The sequence below is a fragment of the Tachypleus tridentatus genome, chromosome 12 (assembly GCF_004210375.1).
Source record: "Tachypleus tridentatus isolate NWPU-2018 chromosome 12, ASM421037v1, whole genome shotgun sequence".
NCBI classification, from domain to species: Eukaryota; Metazoa; Arthropoda; class Merostomata; order Xiphosura; family Limulidae; genus Tachypleus; species Tachypleus tridentatus.
In genome coordinates, this window is record NC_134836.1 from 73,920,608 (window position 1) to 73,948,219 (window position 27,612).

General features: G+C 37.0%; 1 pseudogene across 1 annotated transcript in view; it reads left to right on the plus strand.

The window, feature by feature from the left end:
• LOC143233612 (putative polypeptide N-acetylgalactosaminyltransferase 9) overlaps positions 1 to 27,612 on the plus strand; it is a 118,699-nt pseudogene that overhangs the window by 43,608 nt on the left and 47,479 nt on the right. Inside the window, exon 2 of the transcript XR_013018251.1 lies at positions 1,307 to 1,403. The product of XR_013018251.1 is annotated as a putative polypeptide N-acetylgalactosaminyltransferase 9 (transcript). The remainder of the gene's footprint in view (positions 1 to 1,306; positions 1,404 to 27,612) is intronic.

Sequence of the window (27,612 nt, forward strand, 5' to 3'; positions counted from 1 at the left end):
ATCGTGGTAATAGACAATGTTTTCTTAACTAACTATAACAAAAGTGCCTGTTAACGAATATAAATTATTTTAGTTAATAATAAATATATAACTTAAAGACATGTAAAACGAGAACGCAATAGTAACTGAAAAAAATTGCGAAAATTAGTTATCTGACAGAACACGCGTGCGCTGGGGAACATTTGGTCTGGCTGAAATTCCAGCGTATGTGAATAGAATGCTCAGAATCACAGAAAATATTCATGTAGCTAAACAGAAAGTATGTATACTGGATACTTCTGTAGATAGTCCTAAAGACGGTATAATGCTTTACCTTTAAAAGAATAAATGTTCTTGACCCCAATATATCACCATATTGCCTTGTTTTATTTATTAAGGTCATTATCACTTGTTTAACTATAATAATAATAATAATAATTAAACTGATATGTAATTAAATGCAACTAAACACAACACTAGTAACAGATGGATAGCATAACCCTCTAATAATTATCATAAGCTCTATTGGGCCTGTCGTGGTCAGGGCGCTCGACTCGCATTCTGAGGGTCGCGGGTTCGAATCCCCGTCGCACCTGACATGTTCGTCTCTTCAGTCGCGAGGTCGTTATAATGTGACGGTTAGTCCCACTATTCGTTGGTAAAAGAGTAGTACAAGAGTTGGCGGCGGTGGGTGGTGATGGCTAACTGCCTTCCCTCCAGTTTTACACTGCTAAATTAGGGACCGTTTGCGTAGATATCCCTCGTGTAACTTTGCGCCAATTTTCAAAACAAGCAGTAAGTTTCTAATATACTAACCAACCATCCCTGTTAAAACTTGTGTGAACCAACAGTTTCTACTCTCCTGACCAAACACTCCTAAGTGACCCAACACAGTTTCTACAACTCTCATAAGATTAATTTTGAATCCAACTCGTTTAAATAAGCTCTGACTTCATCACTGACTACAGTATATCTTAAATTTTTGCTACTATAACATCCTTCACCGAAGCTTTTACCTTCGCCTATCGTCTATAAAATGAAATATTTGGTTTATATCGTTGTTTCGTCTAAACATTTGTATCTCTGTTTATTCGTCACTTTTATGGAAAAGGACGGTTTAGTCTACGCTTTGACACATCTGTTGCACACTTACTTCCGTGCAAAAGGACGTATTTCGACCACATTATATTGCGTATGTTATGTCGGATATTGTGTTTTTACATTTTTTATATCTATATTTCTGTATAAAACGACTTTTTCTGTTCTTTATGTTACGTCTTTGTTTTGCCAGATCATTTACCAATTCTTTCATCTTTACTACTTCTAGGTTATTACATTACCTCAAATATCTTGGCAGCTATTTTACAAGAAGTGAAAGTAACTGATGTAGGATTGGATGCTCAGGCCTGCACTGGAATATAAAGGTATAATGATTAACTTGCTTCTGTCATACCAGTCAGGGGTGGGGCTAGACCTTCGGGAAATCATTGCTTTGAACATAAATGTCACATGCTTTTTTTTATGAAACATTTAGAACTCTAATGTTTAATTTGTAAGGGAATTTTTTATACACATTTTTAGGGCTTGGTGTATTAATATTTCATGTCATCCGTATTGACATACCAATATTGTTTTCCGTATCCGTGGTTACGAAAAAGTGTCGATTTTATAGACATGAATGTATTTTTGATATGCATATATACGGCTATATGTTATTTTTGTACTGAGAAAATACACACTGATTACCATTAATTAAAGTTAACAGACAACTGTATTTACTACTTTTATTCGAAGTGGTTATCGTTGTTGTAGTGGACCCGTATGGCCAACTGGTTTGGGCGCTTCACTTTCAAACTGAGGGTCGTGTGTCCTAATCCCTGTCCCACCAAATATGCTTGCCCTTTAAACTGTAAGGGTTTTTATATTGTGGCGGTCAGTTCCGCAATTCATTGGTAAAAAAACAGTCCAAGAGTTGGCGGTTGGTGGTGGTGACTACCTGCCTTTCCTCTGGTCCAGGAGTTCCCAACTGGTGGGTCGCGACCCCTTGGGGGTCGCGAAGCCTTGGCAGGGGAGTCGCGTAGCCTTGTTAGAAGTAGCTTGGGATAACATTAATTTTATTTCATTAATTACATTTTCATGCTCTTACATTTTATTTTATTTTTGTTTCGGTGCAAAGCAAAACGTGTGCTACGTTAGTTCAATGTCATTAGGTGATATTATGGGTGTATGTATGCGTGCCTGTGAGTGAATCTGCCTGTGTGAATGTGTATGTGTCTGCAACTGTATGTATGTGTGTACTAGTGAGTAGCGAGTATGTGAGTGCACGCGCATGTACGTATGCTTGTGTCTGTTTAGCTGTGATTATGTGTGTGTGTGTGTGTGCTCGCTGTCGACACGTGAGTCACATGTCCGTTGCTGATTGGTGGATGACGAATCGCGCGACTGGCCACGCTCCCTTCCCTCCCAACACTTACCCCATCATTACTCTACCTGCACCCCCCACAAGTAGTCAGTGTAAGATCTACAGTTGCCAAAGCGTTCATTATTCAACATTTTTATTTTATTTTAACAAGGAGATAAGTAAGCAGTAGAGGTGAGTTGTGTCCATGGCTAAACGGCGCAGATACTCAGAATGCTACCTCAACATTGGCTTCACCACTGTGCTCGCCAACGACGGCATCGAGAAACCACAGTGTGTTTTGTGCCATGCTGTCCTGATTGCAGAGTCAATGAAACCATCAAAAATCAAGCGTCATCTCGAGACGAAACATCCAGAACACGCAAAGAAGGGTTTGGATTTCTTCAAACGGCATGAACGGCGTCTTAAAAGCCAAAGAATCGATAGAAGTGGGTCGTTTCAGCAGCAGAGTGCAGCCGTAGTGGAAGCTTCATATGAGATTGCATTCGAAATTGCTAAACAAAAAAAGCCTCACACGATTGGAGAAACACTTCTTAAACCCTGCATGATGAAAGCAGTAAATCTTATTCTTGGAGAAGCCAGTGCAAAGAAGATGCAGCAAGTATCCCTGTCAAATAATACTACACAGAGGCGCATTTCTAAAATGTCTATGGATGTGAAGGAACAAGTTTTGACTGAAATCAAGGGTTCCCCTTTGTTCTCCTTTCAGCTCGACGAGTCAACAGATGTAAGTTCATGTTCTCAGTTGCTTGTCTTCGTGAGATACATTAATTCAGGTGACATCAAAGACGAATTCTTATTCTGCAGTGCACTTGAAACCACAACAAAAGCTGATGATGTCATGGAAAAAGTTTCAACTTTTTCAAGACGAAGATCTTCAATGGGAAAACGTGTGTGGGGTTTGTACGGATGGGGCACCGGCTATGCTAGGATCGAAATCAGGATTCCAGTCGAGAGTGAAGAAGCTAGCACCTCAAGCAAAGGGCATCCACTGCATGATTCACCGATATGCTCTCGCCAGTAAGACTCTCCCTGCCTCTCTGCAGGAAGTGCTTGAATATGTAATCAAAATTGTAAATTATGTGAAGACTCGAGCACTCAACACTCGCCTATTCAAAGAACTAAGCAAAGACATGAATGCTGACCACGAAGTCCTTCTCTTCTACACAGCAGTACGTTGGTTGTCGAAAGGAAACGTTATTAATCGTGTCTTTGAAATGAAAGATGAAATAAAGCTATTCCTGGAGACTCGAGAAAGGAAAGATCTTGTAGCTCACTTCGAAGATGAAGCATGGAATAAAAGGGTTGCGTACATAGCCGACATTTTTGACCAGCTGAACAAGCTCAATTTGAAGCTTCAAGGAAGGGAAACGCATGTTCTCCTTTTTCAAGATAGTCTTCGGGCCTTTGTTTCCAAACTGCAGAACTGGCGTCGGAAAACCAATCTTGGAAACATCGCTATGTTTGGAAAACTTTGTGGAGTGACGGATGAGTCTCAGATCCAACTGGGATGAGATTACCGAACATCTTCAGTCTCTAGAAAAGGAAGTCGAGCGTTACTTCCCTGAGCTATCACAGGAACAGGAGGCCCTGGTAAGGAACCCATTTTGTACTGAACTTGATGTATCCAGCATCCCAGATGATATCCAAGATAAATTTCTGGATCTAAGGAACGACTCTTCAGCTCGTGATCTCTTCAAGGTGAAATCCGTGACTCAGTTCTGGTGCGCTATGTATCAGTCATACTCCAAAGTCAGCATGATAGCTTTACGTGTCCTTGTTCCATTTGCTTCTACCTACTTGTGTGAGGCAGGATTTTCCACTCTTGTCAATATAAAAACAAAGAATAGGAACAGATTAGATGTTGGAGATGACATGAGACTGGCTCTAACAAACGCTCGGCCACGAATTTCAAAGGTTGCTCCTGAAATGCAACATCAGGCATCTCACTAGCTGGGTTGGATAGCTGTTCAAACCTATGTTAATATTATTTTAAGAAATATATGTTCTTTTTGTGAATTCAGGTTGGACCAATGTGATTTAATTTGCTAATAAATAATTACAGAATTTTTAAATATTTTTTAGATGATTCTTTCCCTCTCCTTCACAGAAAATAAAAAAAAAATTAAGCTGCTGATAGTAAGCCCTAAGTAGGGGGTCACATGGGTTTCAAACTTTTAGGTGAGGGGTCGCGAGTGCCAAAAGGTTGGGAACCCCTGCTCTGGTCTATCACTGCGAAATTAGAGACGGCTAGCACAGATAGCCTTTCTGTAACTTTGCGTGAAATTCAAAACCATACTAAAATCGTTGCTTACCCGAAACTCCTAGGTTTTTGTGACAAATGTTGTCTCGTGACTGATCAACATTCTATATACTGACTCTAAATATCGACCCAGGAGTTTTATATAACTGAGAATAAGATATCTATCATGTTTTCTTTTTCCTTTCTCTCTTTGTTTAGTTTAGATTTTTCCGCCAAACCTATTCAGACAGTTGACACACTATCATAGTGTGTCAGAGTTTGTAATTTAATTTAAGCAAGATGAAATACGGTATTGTCAGAGATGAGTGTTATTCATCTATATTGGCGGATTCTAAAGTCGTGCATTTTTAGTTGTTTAGGGTTATTTAATATATCTAATTTTTTACAAAGTAAAGAATGTTCCGCTATATCTGTATCTTACAGAATATTATTACCAGTAACAATTCTTAACAGTAGTTTTAATAATTCGCTTCTGTTTCTGTGTGCCCTCAATAGTAAGTGGCACGTTGTTATAGACCCAAAATCCTGTTACACACTAAACTGCTTTCTGATAATAATGATTGTGTAAGGCCCCCGCATGGCCAGGTGGTTAAGGCACTCGACTCGAAATATGGAGGTCGCGGGTTCGAATCACCATCACACCAAAAATGCTTACCATTTCAGTCGTAGGGGATTTATAATGTTCTGATCAATCCCACTATTCATTGGTAAAAGAGTACCCCAAGACTTGGTGGTGGTGGTGGTGATGATTCTCTTCCCTCTAACCTTTCACTGCTACATTAGGGACGTCTAGCCCAGATAGTCCTCGAGTGGCTTTGCGCAAAATTCAAAACAAACATCTCTTACATATACATTTTCACGCATTTTATTAATAATAAACGTATGGACAGAAATATAGTTCCAAATTGTTTTAGTATAGTAGATTTTTTATTGTTCATTGTTGGTACATTGTGGTCAGTATAAAACGTGTTTCAGCTGTTAACAGCTTTTGTTTATTAAAAACTGATACCAACTTCTAATATCTGGTCGACGAGAAATGTGAAAAAGAAAATTAGACGTGGTGTCTAGGTAATGTAAAACCTTGAAAAATTAAATTTAATTAGTTAAAAATATTGCAAGTCCCTTTAGTTCTAGAATGTTACATTGTAAGCGATCAGTTATAGATTTGTATTTTTAATCGTGCAAATCTGGGAATGATTTAAGGTGGCGAGCGTTTAGCCCCGAAGACTTAATGTTCTGTATTTATTCAGTGATACCTTACAAACCAGTGTTGTACAAAGCTCTGAAATGTAGCTTGTTGCTAGTAAAGTTACCCATTGATGTTGTATGTTTAATGTTTGACAGATAATTGCAGTGCAAATTTTGGGGTCGATTATTGTTCTGCTTTCACCTATTTCTTTTACAGTTCATTATTGGTTTGTTTATTTTTGAATTTCGCGCAAAGCTACACGAGGGCTATCTGCGCTAGCCGTCCCTAATTCAGCAGTGAAAGACTAAAGGTCACCACCCACGACTGCCAACTCTAGGGCTACTCTTTTACCAAAGTATAGTGGGATTGAGAGTCGTATTATAATGCCTCCACGGCTGGAAGGACAAACATGTTTGGTGTGACGGGGATTCGAACACGTGAGCCCTTTATTACGAGTCGAGTGCCTTAATCACCTGACCATGCCGGGCCTTTTCATTATTGGAGTGAACTGTCGTCTTTAAATCGATTCGTAACTTGTCTGTCTGTTTCAAATGTCGATACCGGAAAATTAGTGTTTGTGATAATTATCGAGCCTGCGAGCCAAATATTATTTTGGCATTTGTCTGATTTTGATGTCAGAAGAAGAAATTCTGTCAATATTAGGTTATAGATAAAAAAAAAAAATTCTCTACCTGTTAAATACTAACGCAGATAATCTGCAGTGCCAGATTTAAAACATAATGTTCTTAATAGGGGTATGAGCCGTCCCTTCCAGTGATGTGAGCCTCAGCACACGACCCATTCATCCAATGCAAGTATACGCAATGCTAACTATTAACTATTCGACCTACTGCTTATTCATTTAAACAATCAGCTGCCTGCTTTGAATAAATGTGTTAATTCTTTAAATTTCAAAACACAAGCGCATCTTTGAAATAAGGTTTTCAAACCAATAGAAGCTCCACCTATTGATATTCAATGTAACTTCTGTCATTAATATACATACGAACGTACCCGAGTCTATAGGATGTCTCCAAATGTCAGTTTCCATAGACTGAATGAGTGTGTATGTGTATAGTGTTTACATATTAAGCCTGAAATGATGATCTTTAATCGGTATGGTCTGAAGACGTTCGATTCAGATCATGTTCACAAGTTCATCACTGTTCAGTGGTGTTATGTAAATTTTCCGTAAATAAACAAGGAAAACTTAATTTACCTCTGTTACACGAAGAAACTTGTAAAGTATTGTACACAGGAACAAAAAAAACACCAACACACTCACGATTTAATCACTTGTACATGTTTATAACGATAGTGTTTGTTTATCTTTATGCGAAGTGAAATAAAGAAATAAACAAAAAAAACATTTCTATCAGAAATATTCATCTTAACATCTAATCCTAACGGAATGATCAATTAAAACATTCGGATTTATTTATGTTAATTGGATTAACATTTTCGCGACCCCTTTATTATCTAGTACGTATTAACTTTGTATAAACTTTGAAACACTTTGCTAGACAACCAGCCTGAATGAGAGATGACGCGTTAGAAAATGTTTGTATGTATCGAACGTGTTCACGTAGTAACATGTACATATATATACACACCAATAGCTTCATCTATAAACTGCAAAACACCTAAACCGTTTTAGAAGTTTAAGCTGTCTTGTTTATGGTGTGCAAGATGCCTTTTTCTCAGGATGAGTTCTTGTGTTATTCTGAATTCCAAATATTAATTTTTTTTACAGTACGTTGAATCTCACAGACGTCACGTGCTGCGTGATAAATTGTAGTAACATCTGTGATATAGTGATAACTTCTTAGCCATTTCTCATATTTTATAAACAACTGTGTCCCACGTCCGAGACCACAGTTTTCTTACTGAGATTTGTTTGAGCACTGGCAGCTTTTTCGTGAAGTGTAACCAGTATTTGTTCTGCCTTCTTGTAGCTCCCATGACTAATCAATTTATAGATGGCTTTAATCAAGTTTCCAGGATATAAAAGTTCGAACATCAGTTACGTCCTATTTGTGTTATGTTCACTTGTTTTATAAAGTGTTATTCTAACAGATGGCAATTCGTAGGCTTTTATGGTCTTTGAAGGTTAATTGGATGGACAGGCTTACAGGGGAACACTATTTATTAGTAGGAGTTCTCGACATGATTTACACACGGTAATTTGAAATAATTATTTATGCAAATTAGCATAAAAATCCGAATTCCATCTCAGGGTTCTAAATTCCCCTCATATTTCACAAAGACCCCAGTGTACTGATCAAACTTATTCATTATTTCCAATTAATTCTGTAGCTATCCTAAGGGTGGTCGTCTGTTTATGTTATCTGAGCACGTGTGGTCTTGTGATTGTAATGTAAGAACACAGTTTCAAATATAACATCGCGAAATTTCAGGCTCTGGTGTTTCAAAAACGTACGAGGGCTGTAAATATCCCTGGCCATACAGTACACAGGGGCTGTTAGCGGGCTGATGCCATATCTCTATACCTTATTCACAAAGTTGAACAGCTAATATGTGTGAACTTATTTGTTTTTTTTTCTCTTCATTAAGTGAACCGGTGGCAAAATGAAGTTAAGATGTGAACATAACATAAGGCCTGGTGCATTAATTTGATGAATAGAGTTTTTATATCCAGTAAAGTTTAAAACAATTATTATTGTCCCTTTCTATTTAGTCTTGCACGTAACGTCTTCACTAAAAGCGTATGATAAATAATCTTTTGTAAGTGAGTGAATGTTTGGAATTGAGCACAAAGCTACACAATGGGCTGCTGTGCTCTGCCAACCACAGTTATCGAAACCCGGTTTCTGTCGATGCGAGTCTGCAGACATACCGCTGTGTCACTGGTAATCTACACCTTTGCAATTTAGAGACAAGGGTAAAGTGGTATTTGATTTTTTTTACTAGGAAATGAAACGCTAGTCTTACTGTTTGTTCAGTCTATTAAGAGGCAAACTTTATAAATGCCTATCTCGTAAAAACGAGTCAGTTTGAAGTAAATCTACCTTTGATAGGCATTTGTATGTACAAAGATATGTAATATTGTATTTTAACTGTTAGTCCGTGGAACATATTAATTTATCATACGCTCACGCACGATAATCTTCCCTCATCAACATGGTCAACATCAAGCGAGGTCTGTGTAATCGTCACCGTTTGTCAAAAATAATTTAATTTATTTCATCTTCTTCACTTTCTCTCTTGTTACTTGCACATGAATTGTGCAAGGTTTATTAGAGAACAAGAATATGCAGGCCTGCATCAGGTGATTTATACAAATGCAGGATTTACCAGAGATCAGAACTGCTCCTAAATACCGAGGAACGTGTAGCCCATGTAGTATTTGTTATACTTCGAAGTCAAAAGTTTAGTACAGGAAGTACTTTTATTGCTGGAGCTTTAGGTACGAAACGGAGATAATTACTGGAAATACGAGCATATGAAACTCGTTTATTAATTTAATTAATCATCTGAATATTTGCCAACTGTTATTATGTCGAATGTTAATTTGCCCAGTATATTAATTGTGTTTTAATTTGAGCGACTCTATTTCGAAAGGCTATCCACACGTTTTGTTACCTGCATACGTAACATTCAGACAAATCCAAAATATATTAAACTTCAGTTGAAACAAAGGTTATTGGTACTTACCCAAACCTTTCATTTTAATAGTGTAATAACACAGGTTATTACTTGAACCATTCAAGCATCTGTAGATGTCAGTTGGGAATGATTATCAATAGTTTCTAATACAGTGTCACGAACAGCCGCATACACCGTTTAATTAGTTTTCCTACATGGATTCTTAAGAAACCTTTCCGTAAAGTGAAGTCGTTTTTGTGTCATTCAATAAAAGTGTATTTATTCGTGGAAGTTAACGTTAGTTAAAATTACATATTAAAATATCATCCATAAAATGGGTTGTGTTAGAAAATGATTAACAAACCCGAACTGTGTATTGTAGGATAAAAGGTTTGCGTGCCGTTGCTTTAGTAATGCACTCTATTCTTGGTGGCTATTATTGCACTACTAGTGACGGTCTTGTCCCACTCTTTGGTCATACAGGTGTAACTCAAGAGTTGGCGGCGGGTGATGTTTACTTACTAGTTATCTTCCCTGTAGTCTCTCAGTTCAAAATTTCAGATGGCCATGGTAGCTTTATGCCAAAATTTTTGGAACAAATTTATACGTGTTGATACGCAGTGTTCAATAGTATATACATGGCTCCATTTTATGGGGCTAATTATTTTATGCCATTATGGAATATACATTTCAACACTATGGTAACCGCTTCACTGATCCCTGTTGACAACTAACTGAGCCGGGGTGAGAATACGTATAATTCTTTAGACTTCCCATAGACTTCCACCGAAGATTTGTCATAGGGATTCTGCTTGAATGAACATACTGATCAAATTTAGGGTCTGGAATAATTGTCATGTTGCCACGTGCAGCCAGTGCCTTAACTATGTAGGAAGAAGCTACTGAGGACCTAGAATATGGTACCAGTATATGCTAAAATAAGCAAATTAATAACTCAAGAAATAAAACTTGATAAAAACAGTGTTTAATACCATATAGTTTTTGTCATGCCACGGTCCAATAAACCTTAAGAAATGTCAGTAAAGCAGAGTTCGCTTAATAGCTTTGCGTGATGCTGGTCGAACTGTTTGACAAATTATTGCAGACTTGACATGCTCCCCAGACACTGTCAAGTGCACAATAGATCATGAGACCGAGACAAATAAATTTGAAAATAGGAAAGTTAAAAGGTAGAACACCTAAATACCTTACTGATGTCAAGTATCTACATTCAGGCAGCCTTCGGAACAGAAGGAAGACTGCCACTGATCTCAAACATGAGATAAACCATCATGTACCAAATGATAGAAAAGTATCTAGATCTACCGTATTAAGAAGACTCTAAGAGAATAGAATATTTGGCCATGTAGAAGTTAAAAAAAAACAACCTTTACTTCGGTCTCCAAATATTACCAAGAGATTGAAATTTGCTAAAAAGTAGGAAATCGAACTGTTGATGGTTGGAAAATGGTGTTATGGACAGGTGGGTTTAAGTTCGAAATATTTGGTTCGAAGTGTAGGTTGTAAATCCTGGCGGAAGAAAGGTGAAATAGTTACCTCAGTCTGTAGCACCTACCATGTAGCAAGGGAATTGAGCGATGTAATGTATTGGGCTATTCTTTTTTCCTGAGGCAACAAGGAATATATTTGTAAAATAGATGGAATAATGGGCCAATACAAGTACCATCAATTATTGATCCGTCATGGTATACCCAATGGTTTGTGTATTAGTGGCAAAAACTTCTACCACCAAGAAAATAATGACCCTAAACACTCATCCAACCTATACGAAAATTACTTAGCTAAGAAAGAAGCTGCCGGAGTTATTCAAATGATACAATAGCCTTCACAGAGCCCCAATCTCCTCAACGCAATTGAGCAGATTTGGGATTTGATAGATCAAAAACTTGATAAATCAAAAGTTACTTCCAAAGAAACTTTGTGGTAGTGTATTAGATTCATTCGGAGCAAAATCCCAAAGGACACTTTGATTAAATATGTTACAACAATTTCTAAAATACTATCGGCAGTTATTAAAGCAAAATATGGGACAAAATATTAACTGTATGCTGAACTCAGTCACTTCCACCGAGTTTCTGTTGTACCAAATATGAATATTAATAAAATGTTTCATCTGTGATTTACCTTCCACTGTTCTTTCAAAGGTAAATTGTTTTAAATAGTTTATTTATAGGAAATAAATTTTTTTTTATCCATGTTTGTTTTGTTTTGAAGATGAATCATTCCAGTGTCATCCAAAATATAGCAGACATACTTGAATTTTGAATATGACAAAGAGGGTTAAATATAACGTTTGTCTTTGAATAAGCTGTACACAGAAATTAGAGTTCCTAACAGAAGTCCTAAATTATGAATATAAAAGTTGGATAAAACCGTATAGAGTTCCTGTTAAAATGATGATAGTTATTATGGGCTGAAGGTTCTTCTAAAGTAGTTTTAACATTTCAGAGATATTTCACTGTAACTACCTAAGAACAGAACAATCTAATTAATTTCTTACACGTATAGTTCAGTTGGTGGTTTGGGTCAATCAAATGAACGTGTAATTCATACTACGATTCGTTCCCAACCATCTGGTTGCAGCTTGAGAACATTTACGAATGTTTGTGTTACGTAGTTACTGAGTTTAATAGTCTGTAGTATAGCGGTATGACAGAAAACTGTGTGTATGGATTTATAATTGTCCGGATTGCTTTACATGAAATTCCATACGGAACTTGCAGCAGTTTAATTTCATCCTAAGCTACTCAAAAGCTGATTTCGAACTGATAGACTAGAGGAATGGTTGCCAATCAACACCATCAGCTTAACTCCTGGGATACTTTTATCTGACCTGATAGTGTAACTTGACCAACTGCTTCATAATAACGGGCGCTAACGACGGAACTTCCGATCCATAGTCCATCACGCTAACCACTGGATCATTGTTGGCGGAATTTTTTTTTAAATCTTAATAATTACTGTATCATTATTCCACAGTATACTTTACCGAGTGTGATATTTTAACACCTTCCGAGCACGTGGCGTTTTTTCGCCGTCTGTATTCGTGTGTGTGTATGTAACAGTATGTTCACGTGATACACAGCTCGAACATTTGCTCAACACGTAACAAGAGAAACATCGTTTACGAACAGCCTTTTAGGCCCGGAATGGCCAGATGATTAGAGCGCTCGACTCGCAATCTGTAAGAGTGGCGCAAGAGTTAGCGGTAGGCGGTGATGACTAGTTACCTTTCTTATAGCCTCACACTACTAAATTAGGGACGGCTAGCACAGATAGCCCTCGTGTGGCTTTACGCGAAATTCAAAAGCAAATAAACAAACGGTCTTTTATTGTAGACACTCGAATATTCCAAAAGTGTGATGGTTTTAGGAGCTCGTGCTTCTGTGACAATACAGAAGTACTTTGCGGCACATAATATTTCTCCTATAAACGCCTGGTGGGCGTCACCTGGTTTAACCACTCGCGCTATTCTACAATAGTCTGTTGTCTCTCTGTAAGTCAGTAACACACTAAATGAAGACACATAAGGGACGTTTAAGGTTGCTATTTGAACTGATGCGACGTCAGTAAATTATGCACATGCCATGAATCTCTCTAGTCTTACAACGCCGAAAACCGGATTTCGATACCCGTAGTGGGTAGAGGACAGGTAGCCCATTGTGTAGATTTGTGCTAAATTCAAAACAACAATAATTATCCAAAAATGTAATTATCTTATTTATTATCATTACAAATTTTGTGTTAAACTGATTTCTTGAACCTACATTTCTTTTTGACGTCATGTACCCAGTTCAGGGAAGTGTGCCCTCATTGGCACAGTAGTGTGTTTGCGGAATTGCACCGCTAGAAACCGGGTTTTGGTACCCGTGGTGGGCAGAGCACAGATAGCCCATTGTGTAACTTTGTGCTTAATTGCAAACAAACAGTTAAATATACCTTTCAAATACAATACATTCTTTCATCCAGAGGCACAAATTCAACGATTATTTTCAGTAGATTCACTTTTCTATTATCCTTACGTGTAATGTAGAAAAATAAACTAAGAACTGGATATAAAACAGCCCTTATTTTTATAAATACGTTTTTTTGTTTTGTTTTTTACAGTTTGAGAATTCTAATCATACTATTTACGAATAATATTTAAACATCGGTGTTTCACTTATGAATTGTTATTCAATTTTACTGTTTGTCTTTTTCTCTTATGTTTTAATAAGACTGTTTATGTTTACAGTTAAAATAAACTGTAATATCAAACATTAATTCATTAGAAAACGCAGTAAAATACATAAACATTATTAATTACGTACCCAGTTGTGTTTACGAACTTCCATTTGACGGAAGGCCTGGCAGGAACAGCCGGCTGTTTAGTTTACTCGACTTATAATATACGAGTCGCGATGTCAAATCCTGCCACCAAATATACTTCCTCTTAAACTGTGAGGATATTATGATGTGACAGTTAATCTCACTTTTCGTTGTTAAGAGAGTAGCCGAAAAATTGGGGTTGAGGTTTGGGTGGCGTTGACTATGCGAAAGATAAGTTATTTAACATGGTATCTGAAAGGCATTCTCTAATGTGAATGCACATAATGAGGGGAACTAGATTATGCGTGTTAGGGGACCAAGAGGTATTGAATTTTTGGAGGCAAATCGATGAAAGTTGTGCATTTTGCACACACATTTTAGAGTCGGTGGGACCAAAGGAATGATAGCACCCCTTTGTGCTCTCACGCTTCTCTGGAACAGATAGTGAGTCATTTTATGCACTTGTTGTTTCCCTTTAAAATTAATTTTGATATACTGGTTAAATAGCAAACAAAAACATGAGAAAATACTTCAAAGTCTGTTTATGTTTGTCAATATTTCACCTTGTATGTAGGGCTACAGGTGGTCGTAAATATATACAATTCATAGTAATACTTAGATACTGTCTCTGTAGATTTAGTGTTGAGGAGTGGGCACTTTTGTGCTGAGACGGTTTCGAGAACCTTTTTATGAGGCGCAGGTATTCCACTAATGCTGGAAAATGGGCTGTCGTTCAAACTGTTTCAATGCAGTTAGCGGCGGGCGGTTTTGGGTTTTGACAGATTACAGTTAAAATAAAACCAATGAAACTTAACTTTTCGTTTTCCTGGTTTGTGGTGTGAGAGCTTCTGAAAAGAAAAAATCATTTTATCCGAAAGTGGGCTTTACTTGTCATACAGGACCCTCTGTGCCTTTACACCTCTTGAAATGATGACTGTTTTATTGTGTAGCTTCAGTTATTCTAACATTAAATAATCTCCATTTTGATTGGCTTAATATGAATTCTGTTCCACAAGGACTGGGCTTAGTATGGTGATTACATTGCCGGGCTGCTTATTCGTAGGTCCAAAGTCCGAGACGTTCTACTCAACACGTTTCGCGCTTGGCATTCCTTTCACCATGTAAAGAAAGAGTATTAGAATTTAAGTTTCAAAGCTTCACTGATAGTGCAAGCGACTCGTTTTCTTGTGTAAGAAACAAACAAATGTACTATGGTAAGTTGTCCGTTGAGGCCACGACAAAACATTAAACGTTAAGTTTTAAAAAGCACCGCTTTAAAGAACCATAAAAAAGTTTTTTATAAGTTTACGTGAACTCGTTGCATTTGTTTTTATATTTCTTTTCATATATATAATGGCAATAACAGATGGCGCTAATTATTCAACATCTGTCGATAAAAGAAGAAATGAAATGTGTTTGGTTTATGCAAGGAATCGTGTTCACTGAGCTGGATATTTTAATTCTGTAAATTAGCTGCTGTGCGAGATGGTTTCGCTGAGAGGGCGCTAATGATATTTATGCTAAGTGACTGTGGCTTTGTCCTCGCAAGGTACTTGTGGCATCTAGTTCATAAGAAGTCTAACTTATTGGGAAACGTTATATTCTAATCAACCCTGGTTGTCGAGAACAGCCCTATCTTGTCACCGCAGAAAATGAAGCCGTCATTAATCAAGAAACCTACCAACAATGTTCTCTTCCTGGGCATTGACTGTTTGGTGGCATGATTAAAAACACGAGACTATTGAAGTTATAAGGTCAGCGATATAATGAAAGGACGTTGAAAAAAATTTTGATTACTTCTAGTGACCGAAGAAAAGGATCGTATAGAGATATTACGACGCGCTCTGAAACATATTGTTTGGCGTTTGGATATTGCTTTGTGTGCGAGTCTGTCTATCCTTGTGGATGATGTTTGTTGAGCGCTGGTTTGGCCACTGTCTCGTTGCTGGGAGCCTCTGTAACTTGGTACCGATGTAACTAAAGCTAATTCAAGTAAAAGCGATAAAAAAGTACATAAGGAAAGGCTTTTTAATTAAGTTTGTCAATGGCAGCGAAACAAAGTAAAACTTGGAGCGTAAGATTATCTTACCTTGATCCTGGAACGTGGCTACATGGTAACAGTTCATGTTTAGATGATTGATCCTAGAACGTGGCTACATGGTAACAGTTCGTGTTTAGATGATTGATCCTCTAATTACACAAATTAGTCAAATACACAACTACAAAACTGTTGACAGATTTTAAGAGTCCATAGGGGGAAGCTAGGTAGCGGTCAGCTAGTTTAACTATCTTCTGTGGTTATAAATCCCAAATTCAAAGCATGTTACATAATGTGAAATAAATCTATGTACAAACTATATATCTATGCTTACACATTCTCGCATTTAATCGCATAATTGATGTGTAACCTATACACATGTTTAAATTAGGATTTGCGTGGCATAGCCAACTAAATCTTCGTACATCTCGTGTTGGAACACTTTACTAAATACCATATCGCTGGTTTTATTTTTTGCAGATTGTCAAATATAAACTCGTGTTTTGTTCAAAAATCGTGAATAATAAAATAAACGGATAATCTAACTTTTCTCGGTTTTAAGATATTTTTCTTCTGTGAATCGAATGTTCTAGTAACTCAGTTGATGGGTCAACCCGCTAGCTATTGTTTGTAAGACACTCTTTAAACTAATTAGAGTTTGATTCTGCGCTTGTGGTGTTTAACACGAAGCTGTTGAGCAAACATGCTAAGCCTAATTTTTCTCGAGTTTTATTTTCATTTTAGATTTTGGCCCGTTACATATGCCGATTGACTTTTTACATATCACGTCTACTTTCAGGTTTATGACTTCAGAATGATACATTTTCTGTTTATGATGCCAAAAATAAATAATTTGGATTCTCTCGCACTCCTACGGTTCTTTTTATTCGAGCTATCTTTCGATGAACTAGCGAACGTATAAAGAAAACTGCTTGGCTACTCGATAATGCAATGTAGACCTCGACTGCTAACTCCGCGTGTATTTCCATCATCATTTACCATTTTTTCAATAAATTCGCGTTTTGAAATGCTAATAGTCACGATTAAATTCAGACTGTAATTTTTCATTCTGCCCGTAAAACAGTTATTTAAATATTTTTTTCCAGATTGTTCTTAAATATGCACATTATCCATATCTCTGTCTGTGTGGAGTCTGTTCCGTGTGTGATTGTAATTACTGTCACGAACTGTTCCTGTTCCAGACAGCTATGATGTCTCGCTGAGCGGAAAGAACTAAACATTTCTTGACTGTACGGCATAATGATGTGAAATATCTCTTGGTTGATAGTCCGGGGGGGGGTATCCATTAAGGCTTCATCAACGTTTATCAAACCCGGCTTCAGTGACTCCCAAAATCGTGTCTGTATAACGATAGCTGTGGTTTTGTGCATGAATAGGAAATAATGACATATTGCAGTTGAACGCTGGGAAACTAAAATTAATGTTGTTATTCCTATACTGTTGTTGTTGTTTTTAAAACCACAACACGAACTTGAACATACTCAAACTTATACGGTCGATAAGAGGTTTGAACGCTGATTGTCCACCTTCGGTAATAAATAATTCTACCAATTTGCACGTGAATTAATATTTAGCTGGATACTGTAGTATAAATATTTCTTGAAGTTTTGTCTAATTCAATAGGTTCGCAATAGTGTTGCCCCCTAGTGGACTTGAAACGCTGGAATCCGAGTTTCGATACCCGTGTAGATAGTTGTGTAGGTTTGTGCTTAATAAAAAAAACCAAAGGCGATGGTGTTACATATGTTTTCAGGCATATTTATTTGGTTAGAATATATGGTCATGATACTGTATAAACTTGCTAATCCATTACCTGAACTTTACTGCTGTATTATGGTTTACGACACGGAAGTCAGATTATTGTCTGTTGGCGGAGTTCACTATAAGTTTCCGTTGATTTAAAACTTGAGACCGCATTATGAGCTGGTGTTTGCTTTTAGATTTCGAACTGCTACTAACTTAGGATATGAATGTTCGATTGCTTTGTAGTCAATAAACTTTAGTTGGTGTCGCTAACACTAGTTATACACCTAAGAAGTTAGTGCATTTCAAACTTCATTTACAACTTGTGTAAATTTGCTTACCACCTCCTGCTCAAAGATTCGCGAATTTTTTGTGGCGTCAATTCGAAATGTTGCACCAATTGAAGAGTTAAAGATATCCAATGCAAGTTTCAGGATATACCGTGATATTAATATGGTACAAACTGAAAGGAGAAATATCTAATGAGCTGTGTAGGTTTAGGTTATAAAGTTACAATATACGGGTGCACCAAAGTGAATACACCAAAAATAAATTAAATTCTTTTTTATTATTCGAGTTAACAGTTGAATTAAAAAGTATCTTCTAAAGGCTTGCGCATTTTATTAAAAGGTATTTTTATTTTAGATTTCAGAACAGCTCCAATGTTTAAGTTTAAATGACAGTTCCGGTTTAACATCTTTGGATTTTGGAAAACAGAAGCCTACCATAACAAACTATCTTGAGGAACTGAAACTTCTTCGCAATCTAAGAATCGGGGACTCGAATTCCCGCCTCACAAAATTTGCTCACCCATTCCGCCGTGGGGACAATACAGTGTTACGGTGAATCCCTCTATGCTTTGGTAAATTAGCTCTAGAGGTGAGTGATGATGACTAGCTGCCTCCTCTCTAATCTCGGCTTGGTATCGTCAGGTGGTTAAGGCACTCGACTCGTAATCAAAGGATCGCGGGTTCGAATCCATGTCGCACCAAACATGCTCGCCCTTTCAGCCATGAGGGTGTCATAATGTTATAGTTAATTCCAATATTCGTTGGTAAAAGAGTAGCCCAAGAGTTGGCGGTAGGTGGTGATGATTAGCCTTCCTTCTTCTGGTCTTTCATTGATAAATTAGGGACGGCTAGCGCAAATAGCCTATGTGTAGCTATCAAACCTTCTAATCTTTCACTGCGAAATTACGGATAGCTAGCGCAGATAGCCCTCGTGCACCTTTGCGCGAAATTAAAACTAAAATCCGTGAACATTTTATTAAACCCTTCAATTGTTTTGAGAAATGTGTTCTGATTGGTTATGGCTAATGTTGAAAAACATCTATATGCTTATTAATTAGTTAAATCAAACTTGCAACCCTCACGAGACATTTTTTTTAATTTTGTTGCTATCTCAAATAATAAAATTATTCAACTTTTTTTTTTCTCATGTATGCACTTTATTGGTATTCTTTAATATAGTTCCTGTGAAGTTTAATGATTTTTAACCAGAGGGTGCTATAGTAATTTATTTTAACAAACCTACTAGTTAATAAACTGCATTCGTTTAAAGAACCTTCTAGAAACTAAAAATACTGCGCTTGTATACACCGTTCTTTTCAAAGCTGTAATATGTAGGACATTTCTTAGGTTTTAAAATAAATGTGTTAGTAAAAGCAAAAAGAAGCAAATTTAAGTAAATAGTCTCTGATCTTTGCCAATATACGGCTTACTGATTAAAAAAAAAAAGTTATATTCGTAAACACAAACTCGTAAAGAAGAGATTGCAGAAAAAAAAGTTTTCCAGTCGTTTATCTTAATCCGAGGGTCGCGGGTTCAAATCCCCGTCGCACCAAACATTCTCATCCTTTCAGTCGTCAATCCAACTATTCGTTGGCAAGAGTAACTCAAGAGATGGCGGTGATTACTAGCTGCCTTCTATTTCGTCTTACACTACTACATAAGGACATCTATGTCACGAACTGTTCTTTTGTCGCAAGAAGAAGGAATCCTCAATAACTACGGCATATAATTCTTGTAGGCAGTAATAACTGTAGATTAATCTAAGAGACTTTTGTTTTTCCATTTTTGTTAGCTTTATTTTTGTGCGCCAGCAACAATACCAAGCGTGTGGGACTCGCGTGTACTTGATCCGAATTTATCATTCGCTAGCCTACCTTCAAATTGAAATTCTTTTAGGCAGGGTAGTAAATTAATCTGCGAGACCTTGGACGTGGTCAAAAGTATCAATCGAAGGGGTTGTACTCTGGATGTAATTGAATCGCAACTCTGTCATGAGATGACTGAACTATGAGCAAAAAGTTACTAATTGAAAAAGTCGGAGCCATTCGATAAGTCGTTATGCCTCGGCTAAAAAAGTGGCGCTCTATACACTGAGGCCGTCATGTGTTATGAAGGTTAAGTCTCGCTCTTTTATTAGAGTGGCCCAAAAATTGGTAATACTGTTGACAAGTTGGTTTTTCTGTATCCAGTTAGTCCAAAATTAGAAGACTAGCGCAGACAGACTGTGTAGCTTTGCGCAAATATCCAAAGACAAAACAAACGTTAATACATATTACTTGATGTAAGTTCAAATTGTGTCGAGGATAGTGAAACTTTCACGTCTAACCATACCACAATAATTCCTTCCTTCACTTATTTGAAAATTAAAAATAGGAGACTCTTCTTGACTTTGACGATTTTAAGAAACTTTAGCCATCAGTGTGATATGGATGCATCCATGAAGTAGTAATTCAGTTAAAGGTTTTCAGTGTTGAAATTAGCGCATGCACTCTTGCAAGCTTGTTAAACATTAAGATACGTTTTCGCAGTTCAGAATGTGAATAAACATAAGTTTGATTTGAAGTACTTGTGTTGTATAAATTTAAACCATATTTGTAAACATTATTGCGCTTCTTTAACGTGATTGGTTAAATCATGCGCGCGCGCATACGTAGATTTATACATCCATGCTGTGAATAGCCACTCCTACTGGTCCTTTTTAATCGGAAATTTCATGTTGTTAATGAAGTTGTCCTTGCGTCCTTTGAGGTATTTCTAATTTCTGGATTGCGTGAAGGCTGTCTTTTACGTGTCATGTTTGTCCCCTTCTTTTCACAAATCGAAATATTTCAGGCTATCGACTTATCTCGACAAAGCAGTTGAATGCTAGGCTTAGTGTGTCGGGGATTTGCAATAGCAATAAATCTTTGTAGCTTCGTTCTGTCTAAATATCAGACCAGCTTCTAGCTGGCTTGAATAGGAATACTCGAGTACTAAATGTTACTCAATAAAACCGTGACGCCTGTGAACAAAACCTGACAAGAGTTCCTATAGAAGATGATTTGCCTGTAAAAACAATTATACTGTTGGTTAATTTACGGTTACATTAAAAAATAGTCAGCTAACGTTTGTTATAGTGCACTTTATAGAGATGCCGTAGTATACAGTTAATTGTATATAGATTTGCTGGGCGTAAGGTTCAAATGGATAATTAAAGACCCGAGAAATTAAAAAAATGTTAAGATTTCTTTCTTACATTGGTAGGTTGATCGGCTAATGAAACACTATTATTGGCTCTTAAGAACACAAAAGCAGCTTGTGTGACATGTAACAACTAGCCTAAAGATTGGCATCACACTTTAACACAGTTACCTGTATGTGAAATAAAATGGTCAACTGACACTTTCCTAGGTCTTCTAGAATAAAACGACCTCGTGGTTAGAAATGACACGCCCACACACACCCATGTAGATGGCTCTCAAGACATGCTTGATTTAGTAATAATTACCCCAAACATTTTGCCACATATTTCCAATTGCTACGCATTAGATAACATAGGTGGGGATCACGACCCCCGACACTTCACACTGTCCCACCCACCAATCACTTCACGTGAACTTCCTACTCTTGTTTATGACCTTTCTCCAGACAGGTTGTGAAATGTTTCGAACATGTCTCGACTCGTCTCTCGTCGAAGTAGACCTGAGCACACCCAAAGAGCAAACAATCGATAATTTAACCTTTGTCATAATCTCTTCAATAAAAAACGCAATCTCGGCTATAGCCCCACGCAAGAAAATGTCATTCAACTTTAAATCGTGGACACTAACCCCAGAGATCCACTAGCAAATTACAGAAGGAAGACGTTTAAGATGTCAGTGTATCATTATGAGCGACCCCTACACCAAAACACTTCAGTAGGGAAAATAACATAATAACAGTATTAATAAAACGGTAGCGCGACATTAACTGGGATAATTTCTGCCTATCCATAAATGAAAGCAAAACAGATTCCGCCACCTTTTGGAGAAAGTTCAAGTCAATACGTAACACCCTACTCTTCACCAAAAATTCCAAAATGAACTATAAAAGACACCACTACAGTCTCCATCGATTCTACTAAAGCCGAATTTATTTGCCCAATATCTTACGTCAGCCTTCCAAACCCCAGCCCTTCCATCATTCGGTCTAAATCACTACAATATAGTCAATAACTTCATACTAAACAATGACCTTTTTAAACATAACTTCTAGGAATCAGTAGATAATGCCTTAAACCACACCTATGACAGCATAATGCGCCCGATTATGTGTACCGAAGTTAAATCACAAAAAAAAAACAACTAAAACAACACTGCTCCAAGAAGAAAACATAATCTCCCGGACAGATATATATATATATATATATAACGTATTTAACAACTCTGTGTGATCTATTACTTCAAACAGCTTACTTTTCCACCCATTGGAAAACGGCAATTATGATAGTCATTCCGAAAACTAGCACAGACATACTAAACCCAGCAAATTACAGGTCCATAAGTCTTCTTAACTCCACAGGAAAACTTATGGAAAACATAATCGCGAACAGGCTATTTTATCTAGAAACCAATGTCATTAATAACATTCAAAGTGCAGCCCGATGTCAAAGACAGACCAGCGATTACCTGGTTAGGTTAACTGAAACTATCTTTCAAACATTTAATCACAATCATGTGACAGTTGCAGCATTCCTGGATGTTAAAAAAACATTCGACAGCGTATGGTATAACGAACTGCTGTTCGAACTGTATCAACTCAAATTTCCACACAATTATTCGGTGGATCTCGAGCTTTCTCACCCACAGACAGGTCAGAGCACGATTCAATAAAACACATTCACGCTTATTCAGGCTGGTAGCAGGCGTATCGCATGGGTGTGCTACTAGCCGACTCTTGTACATAATATACTTCAACGACGTCTCGTTCCCAAACTCGCGTCATGGTATGACGATTGTGTTTGGAGCACGTCACGAGACCCATTAGTTGCAGCTAGTAGATTTCAAACTTCGCTCAGTCACATAACCAAATGGTGTACAATCGGTGGTGTATAGCTTGAGTCCTAACAAAATACAAGCAATTATGTTTCAACGACGTTGTGAAAAGAAACAATTTAACCTAAACAGAATTAACCCTACTAAACACCGATATAATATTCACTAAATCTGTAACATTCCTCAGAGTTACCTTCAATCAGTCTCTACACTGGACATATCACTTTCGCAAAACTTTCAAATGTGTCAACCAACGTATTACTTTCCTCAGACGCTTTGGAGTTGCTCACAAAGTACCATTACATATACTCGCAAAGCTTGTATAAAACCACTCACTGAATATAAACGCTGGTCACGTGTATCACGTACAATAATCTCATGCAAAAATTAGAAATACTACAACATCGAATATGGGTGACAAGAATTTGCAAGGGTAGTTAGGAACTCCGAGTATATACTGGCATGTTTCTCTAAAATAATTGCGTAATTCTACCAGTGAACTCGCATATTGGATAGAAATTTGGTGAAAGACGTTCGAATTCTAGAGCAACTTCTCTAAAAACGAAAGAACAGTACAGTTGTGGGGTGTGGTGAATATATCGGTTATTATGGATAGGGGACTGTGTTAAACTACTCTTTTAATGAAACCGTAGCGTTGGTTAAAACCTTCCCTCATTTTGAACTTGTATAAACAAACATAGTTATCTTGTTACGAATATTCTGAATAAAATAATAGACGCAGAAAGTGAATATTGTCAGCCATAGAGATATCATAGTATTATCTGTTATTTTTAGGTTTATGTTCGTTTTAGCTACGCCTAATTGATAAACGTCGTAACAACAGGTTGTAGTGGTAATGGATCATTTACTTCAGTTACGTATCTTGAGATTCTGTGGATGTTGCTGTATTTATCAGGTACTATGTTTGATGTTATGCAAATTATTAAATGTTTGCTATATTATCTTAACCCTTACATTTTGTATTGTTCTGTACATTCTATGTGGTTTACTTGTGTTTCGTTCTGATAAGCAGTTGTTCATTGTACTCAACATTGTTACAGTCGGAATCTAACATTTACTCTATGTACCACTGTGTTATATGAACGCCTATCGCAAGCGCTATGTTACTTTAAAATCTCCATTACAGTATACGCATTTATCACCATGTAGGGTGGTTGGTAGTGAGAGTGGCTTAGTATTTGTGTGAAATCCGTGGGTCCGTGGCTCGCGTCCCACTACCAAAAAATCACATTTCGCCCTTTGTGTTATAATATTAACGGTTGAATCCCACTATTCAGCATAGAGTAGCCTAAGATTTGGCGGCTAGTACTATTGATCAGCTGCCTTCTCTATAGCCTCTCAGTTCATGTCATGGTTAGAGACTGTTAGCGCAGATCGCTGTGCTATACCTATATTCATCGTGTAACTACTCTATTGGATTCAAATCTCCTTTCACTTCGATCATTATCGTTGAGTTATATTCTCACACACATGTATCATTTCTGTTGTTTTGCTAAATACGGGTCACTTTTATATTAATAGCGTTCACACTTGTGCTGCATTGTGCTATAAATATATTTATTGTATCTATAACTGTGTTACGTTCAGAATTTCTTTACATTTACCCTAGGTGTCATTGTTAATTAATATTAACTTCAGACTAAATTATAAAATAACTCGGTAGTTAGCATGCTAATTTAATGTACTCGTTGTATGTTCGAACTTCATTATAAAGATTATAATCCATTATTATGGTGTGACCGTCTTTTATAAGCTGGCGAAGAACGATTATAAATAATTATACTTTTTAGAAGACTTTCGTATTATGCCTATCATATTCTGAAATAACACTTCATTTATTTATTTCTTCAGAAATTTTTATGAGTTAGAAGAGTGTTTGGTAATATTTCCACCATATTATATTCGCCATATCCATTGTCGACGGCACGTTTCGCTGAATCCACTAATACGTTTGTTGTATCCTAGCGGAATAACTTGTTAATATGACAATGTTTGCTGAGTAATTAGAAATTCAAAGAGTAGTTAATTGCCGTAATGGCAAGTTATTTTTCTCTACGCTATACTATAAATGTGTTACCGCAGCCATAATATACTGTGTAAAATGTAATTTGTACTGTATATAAAAGACTATACTCTCCTTTTGACCTAAGAATAACTAAATAATTGTATGTGTTTCAATCGGCTCTTTAGTATTGGTTGCTTTTTTCATTTGTACTTATCTACTTCATGGAAAAATTCAGAACAATATTTGACCACAAATGAGTGACTATCACTGGTTAACTGTTTAAATGTCTGGGAAAATTTTGAAGATAAAAATAAAGGTGCAATGAGAACAGTAGTGTTTAATTCGCTAATCTCAATGTTATCATGTTTAACCATGAGATTGCGGGTTCGATTCCCCGTAACTGAACATGCTCGCTCTTTCAGTAACGGGGGTGTAATAATGTGACGGACGTTCTCACTATTCATTGGTATAAGAGGAACCTAAGAGCCGGCAGTGAATGGTATTGACTAGCTAAGAATTCCTAAGGCTGATAACCCTCGTGTGGCTTTGCGCGGACTTCAGAAGGAACGAACAAATACATTTACGCGCGGTTTCAATATTAAAGGTTATAAAGGACAAGCAAATAATTTTAACTAAGATATATTATTGCGAAGATCATTATAGGCCTAAAACGGACTATGGACTATCACGTTACAAAGTGAGAAAATGTGGTTTGATCAGTTGAAAGGAATATTGAACACATTACCTGTTGTAAACAATGATAAAGAAACCAACGTTGACTGTGGTTTGTTTCCGAACTATCGTGTTGGGAGGTATTGGGTACTGGAGTGACTCTTCTGTCTGTGATGAGTTGTCTCTTCGTCCTCAAACTATACTTCATCAGGGATGTCGGTCTGGACGCTGTTATGTCGTCTTGCTATTTATATCTGAGGGCACTGGTTGAATAAAAACATATTGACTGTTGATGAATATCGAGAAAAGGGCGCTACTTTGCCTAAAACTGACCAGTAGTGTAATTAGTCGTGTCTGTAATGTGGAACATTGAAAGCTCTGCTGTAATCACGCCTCTAGTGTGGGACTTTGGAAGCTCTATTGTACAGCTGGTGTGAAATGATGTACCTCTAATAATCATTTTCTAACGTTAATTCGTGAACATTCTTACCATACTAAATAGCCAAATAAAGGAGATCGTGGCGACCCCTCCCTATCACTGTACACTACTGCAAAGAAAACAGCAACATTATCGGACAGTTGGTGGTGCCCTCTTTAGAAATTTGTTCAACCATAAAACTTTCCTGCACTTCACTTTCACCCGAGAAACATGACCTGGGTGGCATATGATCGGTAAAAGGTGATATACATGGTGCAAGTGGCAAAGTAACAAACAGTACTGCAGGTCTGCATGAGTACAGGAACGGTTGGTTATCAAAAGGAAGACGTCCTAACAACCCTTTTGTTGCAAGAGCCATAATAATGGAATATGATGACGAGATTTTCTTCTGTCACGTGGCTGATATAGATTACCTAATTTAAAATATATGTAAATAGTATTTCAGAATTAATTGGCACGGGAAATAAACATTAGCTAACGTCCAGGTCTGCACTCATTGGTGGTCGCCATGGTCGTAATTATAACACGTTCAGAATATAACGTTGTACTGGATTTATCATACCTGTTACTGTTGCCTCTATCACTGAGATGGATGGTTTTGGGCTGTTGTTAACAACTGTTTTTTAAATAATATATTTGGAGTTATTGTGCCACTAAGTCGGAGTTCGGCACTAGTTTTTGTGTCATCTCTACATGAGAGAAATTTGATCTTGGCCAACTTTCTTCCAATATTAATTTTATTAATATCGTTAGTTAAAATGTTTGAAATAATATTTAATATTATTAATATTAATATAAATTTATCCAGTTATAAAGATTAGTTTGTTTTGTTAGCTTAATGGGCCACTATTAATCATAAGATGGCCGAAACTCGTGAGATATTGTTGGGATTATGGCTGAGAATATCTTTAACGTTGGTGCTCAACTGATTTAATTATAGGCTGTAGCTTTGTTGTGTATTAATTTTTTACATCACGTATTTCTAGTCAGTTTGTTATATAGAATTAGTTTCTCTTCGTAAGTTACTCGTGAGTTCTGGTAACAACTTGTTAATAAATACAACACGTTGCTGGAGAGCACAGTCAGAAAAGGACAACAAAAGCCACGATTCTGAAGCATAACAGACGCAAAAAACTCTTAACACTAATCTTAGTGCAATAGGCCTACCGTGCTAGTGAAGATCGTGCAATACAGTGAAATAATGTTGAAATAATTGGACATCAACCTCGCACACAAGAGAAAGATAAAAAGGACCTTTCTATATCCACCTGCCACGAGAACACTTGAACAACTCAGCAAGGTGGTTCGTTCAGATGAATTTCCTACGCATCAGCCAGTCTTAAACAACAAAAACCCAAGATCGAATCCATGCTGTTATCCATTATATACAGTGTTTCTCCGGACTTTCCTGAAGATGGCAGCAGATTAGCAGTAAATGTAGTACATAAACTATTAATTAGTGCCTAATTAATAAAACTAATAATTAGATTTAGGTGATAATATATCCTTGACAACGGTTGATATACTCTCTCACAACAAGATAATATTGGTTTTTGTTTTCTTGTATATTCAAGTATGTCATTATA